Source organism: Palaemon carinicauda, chromosome 43 (genome assembly GCF_036898095.1).
Source record: "Palaemon carinicauda isolate YSFRI2023 chromosome 43, ASM3689809v2, whole genome shotgun sequence".
NCBI lineage: Eukaryota > Metazoa > Arthropoda > Malacostraca > Decapoda > Palaemonidae > Palaemon > Palaemon carinicauda.
The window spans coordinates 58,038,589-58,050,331 of record NC_090767.1 but is presented as its reverse complement, the minus strand read 5'-3'; positions in this window follow the sequence as shown (position 1 = coordinate 58,050,331).

Here is an 11,743-nt window from a genome sequence, read left to right as displayed (position 1 = left end):
GAAGATGATCACAGAGAAACATTTGCAATTGAATGTAGGAATCGATTTGAAGTTTTGGAGATTTTGAGAGATGAAGGACAGACACTTCATGAAGAAGGGTGTGATATTAAGGACATATATCAGTCGTTGGTAGTCACGTTTTGGGACATACACTTATTATTATTATTATTATTATTACTATCCAAGCTACAACCCTAATTGGAAAAGCAAAATGCTATAAGCCCAGGGGCTCCAATAGGGAAAAATAGCCCAGTGAGGAAAGGAAATAAGGAAATAAATAACTGAAGAGAACAAATTAACAGTAAATCATTCTAAAAAAAAGTAACAACGTCATAACAGATATGTCATATATAAACTATGAACAACTTCAAAAACAAATATGTCATATATAAACTATAAAAAGACTCATGTCCGCCTGGTCAACAAAAAAGCATTTGCTCCAACTTTGAACTTTTGAAGTTCTACTGATTCAACAACCCGATTAGGAAGATCATTCCACAACTTGGTAACAGCTGGAATAGAACTTCTAGAGTACTGCGTGGTATTGAGTCTTATGATGGAAAAGGCCTGGCTATTAGAATTAACTGCCAGCCTAGTATTACGAACAGGATAGAATTGTCCAGGGAGATCTGAATGTAAAGGATGGTCAGAGTTATGAAAAATCTTATGCAACATGCATAATGAACTAATTGAACGACGGTGCCAGAGATTAATATCTAGATCAGGAATAAGAAATTTAATAGACCGTAAGTTTCTGTCCAACAAATTAAGATGAAAATCAGCAGCTGAAGACCAGACAGGAGAACAATACTCAAAACAAGGTAGAATAAAAGAATTGAAACACTTCTTCAGAATAGATTGATCACCGAATATCTTAAAAGACTTTCTCAATAAGCCAATTTTTTGTGCAATTGAAGAAGACACAGACCTTATATGTTTCTCAAAAGTAAATTTGCTGTCGAGAATCACACCTAAAATTTTGAAAGAGTCATACAAATTTAAAGAAACATTATCAATACTGAGATCCGGATGTTGAGGAGCCACCGTCCTTGACCTACTTAGAATCATACTTTGAGTTTTGTTAGGATTCAACTTCATACCCCATAACTTGCACCATGCACTAATTTTAGCTAGATCTCTATTAAGGGATTCACCAACCCCAGGTCTACATTCAGGGGATGGAATTGATGCAAAGAGAGTAGCATCATCTGCATATGCAACAAGCTTATTTTCTAGGCCAAATCACATGTCATGTGTATATAGTATGAAAAGTAATGGGCCAAGAACACTACCCTGTGGAACACCGGATATCACATTCCTATACTCACTATGGTGCCCATCAACAACTACTCTTTGAGATCTACTACTTAAAAAGTTGATAATAATGCTAAGAAACGACCCACCCACTCCCAACTGTTTCAGTTTGAAAACAAGGGCCTCATGATTAACACGGTCAAAGGCAGCACTAAAATCAAGGCCAATCATACGAACTTCACGACCACAATCAAGGGATTTCTGTACTGCATTGGAGATTGTAAGAAGGGCATCACATGCTCCAAGGCCTTTACGAAAACCAAATTGCAAACTAGGGAATAGATGATTACCTTCAGCAAACCTATTAAGACGTTTTGCCAGAAGACGTTCAAAAACTTTAGATAATATGGGAGTTATGGAAATTGGGCGGTAATCAGTGGGACTTGAGCTACCACAAACACATTTACATAGAGGAGTAACATTACCAATTCTCCAACAAGTGCTAAAAGCTCCTCTTCTTGCTAACTTGCGCAGAATAACAGATAACTTTGGAGCTAAGAAATCTGCTGTCTTTATAAAAAACAAAGGAAAAATACCATTTGGGTCTACACCTCCATAAGCATCAAGGTCCATCAACAGAGCTTTAATCTCACGAGATCGAAAAGCTAAACTAGTTAGTTTAGCCTCAGGAAAACAGGAATGAGGAAGTTCAAGTTTTTCATTACTCTGTTTACTGTCAAAAACATCAGCCAAAAGGGTTGCCTTTTCCTTTGGACAGTGAGTGACTGAGCCATCTGGTTCAAGTAAAGGAGGAACTGTTGCATCTACACCAAAGAGTGCAGATTTAAGGGTAGACCACCATTTATGTTCCTGAGTTGTACCAGAGAGGGTTTCTTTTATGATTAAATTGTACTCCTTTTCAGTTGAGGCATAAACTCTCTGAGCAAAAGCTCGAAGCTGAGTATAGTTGTTCCAGGTCAAATCTGACCTGTTACCCTTCCAAAGGTGATAGGCCTCCTGCTTCTCCAAATAAGCACGTCTACAATCATCATTGAACCACGGTTTGTCCTTCATTCGGTACCTTAGCACACGAGAAGGGATACGCCTATCAATCATGTTGACTAGATTCTCATTCAAAGAGACAACAGGATCTACACTATTATATAATTGTGACCAATTCAAGCACAAAAGATCATGCAAAATCCCATTCCAGTCTGCTTGGGATTTCATATAAATTTTACAGGAATATGATATATCAGGGACAGGCTGCTCAGTCTTCACTAATAATGAAATCAAGGCATGATCAGAAGTCCCGACTGGAGAATCAACCTTACTAGTTATAACGCCAGGGGAGTCAGTGTATACGAGGTCCAAGCAATTACCAGACCTGTGAGTAGCTTCATTTATGATTTGCTCACAGCCTGATTCAGAGGCAAAGTCTAAAGCTCTTAAGCCATGGCGATCGGTAGGAGAGATAGAACTTAACCACTCCCTATGGTGAGCATTAAAATCACCAACAAAGACAAAAGAAGCCTTTCTATCATCTTCTTGTATCTTAGCCATAATGGTAAGAAGACAATCGAAGATAGAATCATCCATGTCTGGATTCCGGTAGATCGAACACAAATAAAAGTTGTTATGCCTGCCACAAACTTTTATTACCTGAATCTCATGACATCCACATTGATAGCAGGACTTATGAGAAGCAGGGTACTCGGTCCTAATATACACCGCCATTCCCCTGGCCCTAGGAATGGCATCACGTTTCAGCATTATTGGCTTCTTAAAACCAGTTATAAGGAGCTCAGATGAGTGCGTCATATTAGAAACCAAAGTTTCTGAGCACAAAAGAATATCATACTGTCTGGACGCAACTGTAAGGTCTTGGATATTTGCATGAAGACCACGAATATTGCAATACAGAAGACGACATTGACGAAATCTAGGACGTACTGGTCCCGGATTTTGCTCAATGTCTCCAGACAGCATAAGAATTAATAGAAATAAAAAAGAGACATCATACTTAAAAACTAGATTAACAAGAATTATAACAAAAACAATATGTACAGAATAATAAAAAAAGTGATTGATGATACCCATAGACTATAGTAAAAAGTCGGAAAAACTGGTCAACATGGAGGAGCCGATACACCATGCAAGGCTAAATACCCTCCAGGATAGCCACTTCAACTGAAGGGAGGACAGTAAGGATGGTTTTGAGAAGAAAAACTCAGAAAAAGGAAAAGACAACCTCTTGATAAACCACCAGGCATCAATGGCCCTTCTATTAAGCCTGCCCAACACACCATTTCAAAAAAACAAGAGGAAGAAAAAAAATAAGATAGAATAGTGTGCCCGAGTGTACCCTCAAGCAAGAGAACTCTAACCCAAGGCAGTGGAAGACCATGGTACAGAGGCTATGGCACTACCCAAGACTAGAGAACAATGGTTTAATTTTGGAGTGTCCTTCTCCTAGAAGAGCTGCTTACCACAGCTAAAGAGTCTCTTCTACCCTTACCAAGAGGAAAGTACACTGAACAAATTGCAGTACAGTAATTAACCCCTTGGGTGAAGAAGTGTTAAGTATCTCATTGTTGTCAGATGTATGAGGAAAGGCGAGAATATGTAAAGAATAGGCCAGACTATTCTGTGTAAGTGTAGGCAAAGAAAAAATAAGCCGTGACTAGAAAGAGGGATCCAATGCATTACTGTCTGGCCAGTCAAAGGATCCAATACCTCTCTTGTGGTAGTATCTCAACGGGCGGCTGGTGCCCTGGCCAACCTACTACCTTAAAAGGAGAAGCCATGGATATCAAGTGATACTTAGGATACTATAAAAAGAGACAAAGACGGATATTGAATGTTGAAGGTTGTCGAGGAAGTAAGGAAAATTACAAAGTAGAGGGTACTAAGTAATCCAGTATCGATAGAGGTCAAAATAAAAGCCAAGAATGACTGGAGGGAATATTTACACAGGGAAGCAGATAAGGCTGACAAAGCTCTGAATTCAGGGAGTAGTTTTGTCCTAAGAATTGCGCATAGAATTATTGAGGAAATTTATATGGAAGCAGAGTATATGGGGCATATAGCCATAAAAAAAGAGAGATGGGTCTGTTTCAACAACCGAGGAAGAAGAAAGGCAAAGTGAGGTCATTAATAGGAGAGACAAAGGGAATAATTTGATTAATGTGCATGAAGCTGACGAACATCTTGATGTTCCCATGGATTAATTCAGTGTGTTTGAAATCGAAGCTAGTATTGAAAAACTCAGAAGATGGAAAGCCCTTGGTCATGGTGGAATAACTGCTGAGATGGAACTGGCTAAAAATCAAGTGAATCCCAGAATACTTAATAAGTTATTTTGTAAAATGTGTCATGAAGAGACAAAACCTGATGAAAGGGTGCTAGGGGTGTCGGTGAAAATGGCAAACAAAATAATTACAGAGGCATCATACTTAGGTCATTTGTCATGAAAATATATAGGATTCTTATTCTAGATTGACTAGAAAGAAAGATTGAAGAAAGGTAAGGGATTGAAAAGAAGTATTTAGAAAAGGTAGAAGTTTTATTGACCAAATTTTACTTTTAATACGATATGCATTAATATATAAAACATAGAAATCAGCTTTTTATGGCATTTATGAACTTTGAAACAACCTTTGATAGTGTGCACCGGCCAATTTTGTGGAGAGTCCTTCGTTATTTTGGAGTTCCTTATAACATAGCCCAGTGAGGAAAGGAAACAAGGACAAATAGAATATCTTAAGAACAGTAACATCATTAAAATAAATATTTTCTATATAAATTAGAAAAACCTTAAATAAAACAAGAGGAAAGCAAATATGATATAAAAGTGTGCCGGAGTGTACCCCCAAGCAAGAGTACTCTATCCCAGGGCAGTGGAAGACCATGGTATAGAAGCTAAGGCACTAACCAAGACTAGAGAACATGAACATAGCAAGTGCGAAGCTATGGGTGTCTAATGAATTTCCAGCGGACAGCGGAGTACTTTTGGAAATGTGTTGTCAACTATGTTGTTCATCCTCATCGTGGATTTTGTAATGCATAGAACAGTTGGGGATAGAGGAGAAGTATTGGGCTTGATTGGTAGCAGGAAATTAGCGGTTTTTGAATATGCTGATGACGCTGTCCTTATTAGCAAAACTCCACAGGATTTAGAACGTTTTCTTACCAAAATACATTAAATATCACACGAGGTTGAGTTCAAGAAAAATAGAAAGAGGACAAAGATGATGAGAACGATATATGGAATTGGAGATGGAATACCATTAGAAGGAGAGAAGATTAATAAGTTAGAATCATTTACATGTTTTGGAACTATGATCGTTTATACAGGTTATTGAGAATTAGAGTTCAATGAAAGATTGAGTAATGCAAATCAGACAATGGGTAGGTTAAGCAAAAATTTCAAGCTGTATATCAGTTTAGTGAGATTAGTATCACTCTATGGTCATGAGCCATCGTTTGACAATGAAACAATATCCAACAGATTTTGTAAATTTTAGAACAAAGCCCCTAGAAGAATATTGGGAGTTAAGTGACAGGGCTAAATTAGAAAAGAAAATATAATGCGAGTATATATATATGTATATATATATATATATATATATATATATATATATATATATATATATATATATATATATATATATATATATATATATATATAGAGAGAGAGAGAGAGAGAGAGAGAGAGAGAGAGAGAGAGAGAGAGAGAGAGAGAGAGAGAGAGAGAGAGAGAGAGAGGAAAACCTTCCATTGGTATGGAATTTATTGCCCCACTTATATTAAGATTATCGGAAGTTTTAAATAAAATAAATGAAGTGTTACCAAAGTTTGAGGACATTAGATCTGAGGTAATAGATACTGCAGATTCTCTGAGACAATTGAGGAAAGATGTCAAAGACCATAAAAATTAACTCAGCTATGCCGTCAAAGGTATAGATGAAGCCGCAAATGATATATCCGATGAGAAGGAGCTATTGCAGGATGTGCAATTTGTCAGTATGTCGTTACTGAAGAAGGATCTCTTCCTAAGAGGATTTACATCTGGGCCCACCCAATTACAACTCAAGAAAACTTGTAAATAACGCAAAAGAAATTTCAAATTCTGCTGAAAGCAATCTTGTTCAGGAATGTATTGGTTCTTCTTCTGGTTGAGGAATTGCGTGACAGTGCCAAAACCTTGATGAGATTTTTTCAGCGTACAGAGAAGATATAGATATCCAAAGAAGTGAAGAAGAGGGTTGGACAGCCGTAGGATAGGAAAATAAACCTAAACTTACAGCAAAAACTCATAGAAACATTCAAGTTAAGAATCGTAGACAACAAAATTTTAAAGTGACTGGTGCTAGAAAAACTGGTCACCACTCTTTCAAAGGAGTGAAAAAAGAAAATGTTGATGTTTTTTTGGAAGAGTGGATACGGATGTTGACTCAAATGATATTAAAGATTTTGTAAGGATCGTGAGACAAGCGTCACCAAGATCAACTGATACTTTATTCAAATGTGCGTGGGAGTATATTACAAGGTGCGGACGGAAAGGTAGGATGGCGCTGACGCCAAATCAGATTGAATTGCCTGCCAAAATATATGTGTTTTCTTACATTTACAAATATACGAATTATGAGTTAACAGAAACATGTAATGAAATAATACATATGTTAAAATGTAGCTCTGATAGAGCGGAATACATATACATGGGAAACCACGGTGTGGCGAAAGGAGAATTCAAATAAGTAAACAGTTTGTTGATTTTCTGGACGACGAAAGGAGCGGTGTCCTTACAAGTACTCCCCCCCAAGACATCGGGTGGCGTAGAGGGCTAATGATCTATCTTCGTATCTTTTCGGGCGTCGGAGGGTTCCTCTTGTTTTTGAACGGAGGGGCGCGCCAGCGGTCGGCGTAAGGATCACTTCCTCTTGTCGTCGTTTGATGATTTTTCTTTCGTTCGGCGCCTTGTTTTGAGGTGGCACTCTGGATCTGCCAGGTCCGGCGGAGGCGGTGTCGCTTCCTTCGAGAAACGCTGGTTTCACGCGGTCTATTGAGACCCAGTCCTCTTGGCCATGGACGTCGAGAAGGAAGGCTTTCGTTGTCTTCTTAATTACCCGGTAGGGGCCTCGATAAGGTCTAGTTAGTGGTTGTCGATGAGCGTCGACACGGACGAAAACGTACCCGCAGTCATCCAGGTTTTTTGTCTTGAAGTGCTTGGTTCTGTCCTGGTAAGTTTTGAGACATGGCCTGAACTTCCTGGCGATGTCCCTTAGGTGATCCAGCTGCGTGTCATCGATTGATGAGGGAAAGAATTCGCCTCCCGTAAACCTTTTCGGCGGGCGAAGGTTTGCCGTCTGCGCGAGGGGCGGTGCGAAGGCCGAGGAGTACCCAAGGAAGTCATGATTTCCAGTCCCCGTCGGTGCAGCTCGCCATCAGGGACGCCTTGAGGGCGCGGTGAGTTCTTTCGACCATCCGTTTGCCGCGGGGTTGTGAGCCGTGGTGCTGTGGAGCGTCGTCCCCATCAGGTTCGCCAAAGCGAGCCATATTTCTGAGAGGAAAGCGGGGCCTCTGTCTGTCGTGATGTCGTCAGGAACGCCAAACCTGCTCACCCAGCTTGACAGGAGGGCTTCGGCGCATGCTTGAGTCGTAGCTTCGGTCATTGGTGATGCCTCCAACCACCTCGTGGAGCGATCGATGATCGTAAGCAGGTAGCGAGCAGATCCAAAAGGGGGGCAATGGTCCCACGACGTTGTTGTGTATGTGACCGAAACGTCTTTTTGGCTGGGGGAAATCGCCTACCCGGTGTGACGGCTGACTTTGCTTGACTGGCAGTTGATGCATGACTTCGCCCATTCCCGGGCATCCTTTTTTATCACTAGCCAGACAAACTTTTCAGACAGAAGGTGAGCTGTGGTGCGTCCTGAGGGGTGTGAAAGTCCATGGATGATATCGAATATTTTCCTTCTGCAGGAGGCTGGTATCCAGGGACGTGGGCGGCCGGTACTGGTGTCGCAAAGAATAGTTACTCCTGCTGGTCCTAGGGGAATCGCACTTATCTTGAGCGCGGATGGCCCCGTCAGGTGATCCTGTGCTTCTCGGTCGGTGCGTTGTTCGGTAGTGAGATTGGCATAGTCGATTCCCTGGTGGATTGCGTCAATTACAATCCTTGAAAGGGCATCCGCGACTGGGTTTTTCTTTCCTGGGACGTAACGTATGGTGCACCCGAATTCAGCGATTGTTGCGAGATGATGTTGTTGTCGGGAGGACCATGCGTCTGTCGATTTCGTGAAAGTGTGTACGAGGGGTTGATGGTCCGTCGCGATTGTGAAGGAAGTGCCCTCCAAGATGTGACTGAAGTGGCGGACGGCGAGGTAGACAGCGAGGAGTTCCCTATCGAAGGTGCTGTAACTTGTTTCGGCGGGTTTCAATTTCTTGCTGAAGAATGCCAGGGTTGAGGAGAACCATCGACGAGTTGCTCCAGCACAGCCCCACAGGCGACGTTGCTGGAGTCGGTCGTTAGTCGCAGGGGCGCGTTATCGTCGAAATGAGCCAGGGTGGTGGCATTCGCGAGTGTATCCTTCGTCCGGGCAAGTGCCTGTTGCTGGGGCAAACCCCACTCGAGTTTTCTCGCTTTTCTTTTCAGGACGTTGTCGAGGGGTGACAGGGTTTGTGCGATGTTGGGGATGAAGCGCCTGCAGTAATTGACCCTCCCCAGGAACTCCTGAAGTTTGTTGATTTTCTGGACGACGAAGGGAGCGGTGTCCTTACAGTTGTGTTAAAGAAGTCATTGATATAAATGTTATCAAGGTAGAAGAATTGGAAATCTTCAGTTCGAAAGGAAATGCTTATTCAACTGAGAGTCATAGTAAAGAAATATTACAAAAAGTGACATTGAGAAAAAACCTTCTGATCTTATCATTGTAACTATTTGTTTATTTTATATTATTATTGATATTTGCACTTTTGCTTTCTATTTATTATGACATTGAAAGTTTTTACATATAATTGTTGCTCTTTGGCGAAAAATATTGATTTGGTCAGAGAGTTTGCAGAAAGTCAGTATGACTTTATATTTCTACAAGAAACATTTGATACAGAAAACAGACTTGGTGATTTACAGTTTATTGATGAACATTATGAAGTAATAGGGTCACCGGAAGTCTATTCGGAGAAAGCTATTGAGTCTTTTTCCAGCGGGTGTGAGGGTTGGTTAGCTGGTTTCTGGAAAAAAAAATCACTTGATACCATAAAGATTAATATAGAAAAGAATTTTATTGTAATGTCCGTTCTTCATAACCGAAAATTAGTTGTATTTGTAAATGTATATATCCGAAGTGACATTTTTAGAATAGAGAACTTAGTTTTCTTGATTAAATATTAACTGTTTTTTATTGGTGATTTTATTGCTTGCTCATGGAATCGCTTGCTTGGTTTTATGAAAAATAATCAAGCTGAAGTGGGTGTTTTATATTAGGTCTATAGCTAAAGGTATAGTATATTCTGCCTACTCACAATTTTGCTCCTTTAATTACTTCCCTAAACGTTTGAATAAAGCACTTGATTCCATCAAAAGAGACAAAAGTATACATGTAACTAGAGCTGATAAGGCTAATGCTATTGTTATTTTAGACCGTATTGACTATGTAGAAAAAATGAATTCTGTACTAAGTGATCAAGATACTTATGAAATGTTAAATTCAGATCCTCATGAAAATATTGATGCCCAATTTCATAAAAGAGTAAGGGAGATTTTTGGAAAGAACAAAGTCATGATTGAGTCATTTACCTCCATTAATGCAAGGCTTCCCTATCTTTATGGTACTGTTAAAACGCATAAACAGGAGCAACCATTACGTCCTATAATTAGCACTATTGGTTCAGCATCATATAAATTATCAAAATTTTAGTAGTCTTATTGCAACCATTAGTAGGCACTATCTCTAATTCACATGTAGAAAATAATTTAGATTTTGTTAATAGATTAAGTAGGGAAACTCCACATGATGATGAAATTATGGTTAGTTTCGATGTTAAAAGTTTGTTCACTTGTGTACCTGTTAAATATGTACTAGAATTCCTGAACATTGAACTTAACAAACATGTTATGTCTTTACCTAACCATGTGATTTTGGATTTGATTAGACTATGTGTTGTCGACACCAGTTTTGCATTTAATGGGAGATTTTACAGACAAAAGTTTGGAATACAGATGGGTAATTGTTTGTCACCAGTTTTATCGAATATTTATATGGAATTTTTTGAAAGTCGAATAGCTAGAGCAATTTTATTAGACGACATTTTCTATGTGAGATACATTGACAATGTATTTGCTATACTAAAAGCTTGCTCTGATATTCATAAAATTTTAAGTGATCTCAATAATCTAGTCCCCTCCATAGCTTTTACCGTCGAAAAAGAAGACAATGGTGCTATTTCATTTTTAGATGTGACAGTCATAAGGTCAACTATGAACTCTAATTTTAAATTCAAGATATACAGAAAACCCACAAACAACAATCTTATAATAGATAACTATTCATGTCATAAATCAGACGTTAGGCTGTCTGCATTAAGGTCTATGTTCCTAAGAGCCCTCAATATTTGCAGTCCCGAATATATTGACGAAGAATTCAGAAATATATATCAAGACATAGACAAAAGCCTGGCACTTGCAAGAAAATCTTTTTATTCGCCCCAATGGAATATGATAAGTAAAACAAATTTTCTGTCCCTACCATACCATCCCAATTTTGAGTCTGTAATCGCCCCTCTTAGATTGTTGGAGATTTATACTGCATTTCATTATCGGAATACTATTGGCAGAAATCTAATTTGCAACACACCTGACAGTGATGAGGGTATAGTTTATAAGAAACCATGTTTATGTGGAAATTTTTATATGGGAAAATCTGGAAAATCATTAAATAAACGAATTTTAAACCATGAGTATAATATAAGAACAAACAACAAAAGTAATGCCATTTGTATACATAATAATATATGTAGTTATCCAGTAGATTGGCAACATTCACAAATTTTGTTCAAGAATACTGATTTTATAGAGAGGAATGTCATTGAATCACCATGTATATTATATAGTAGGAATAAGAATTTTAATTTATCTCCAGGCATATATAAATTGGATCCTTTTATCTTACACAGTATAAAGTGTCAGTACAAACTTGAAAATGTTTTTTAATAGTTCTTTCTTTCTTTATTTTTGGCTTGTTTTATTTACTTTGGGGCTTGTCAAACATTCCATTACTTGTTTTCATGTTAATTTGTAATTTAAACTTTTATTAGTTTTATCCCCATGTTAAGTGACTTTTGCCTGTTGGGTAGTAATAGTATAATTTCATCTTTTTTTTAATGATTTGAAGCCTTTCCTGTATGTACAAACGTGTGTAATATTTCTTTGCATAATAAACGCTCCAAGAAAAGGTCCTTTGACGGATGAAACTGTAGAGCACTCACT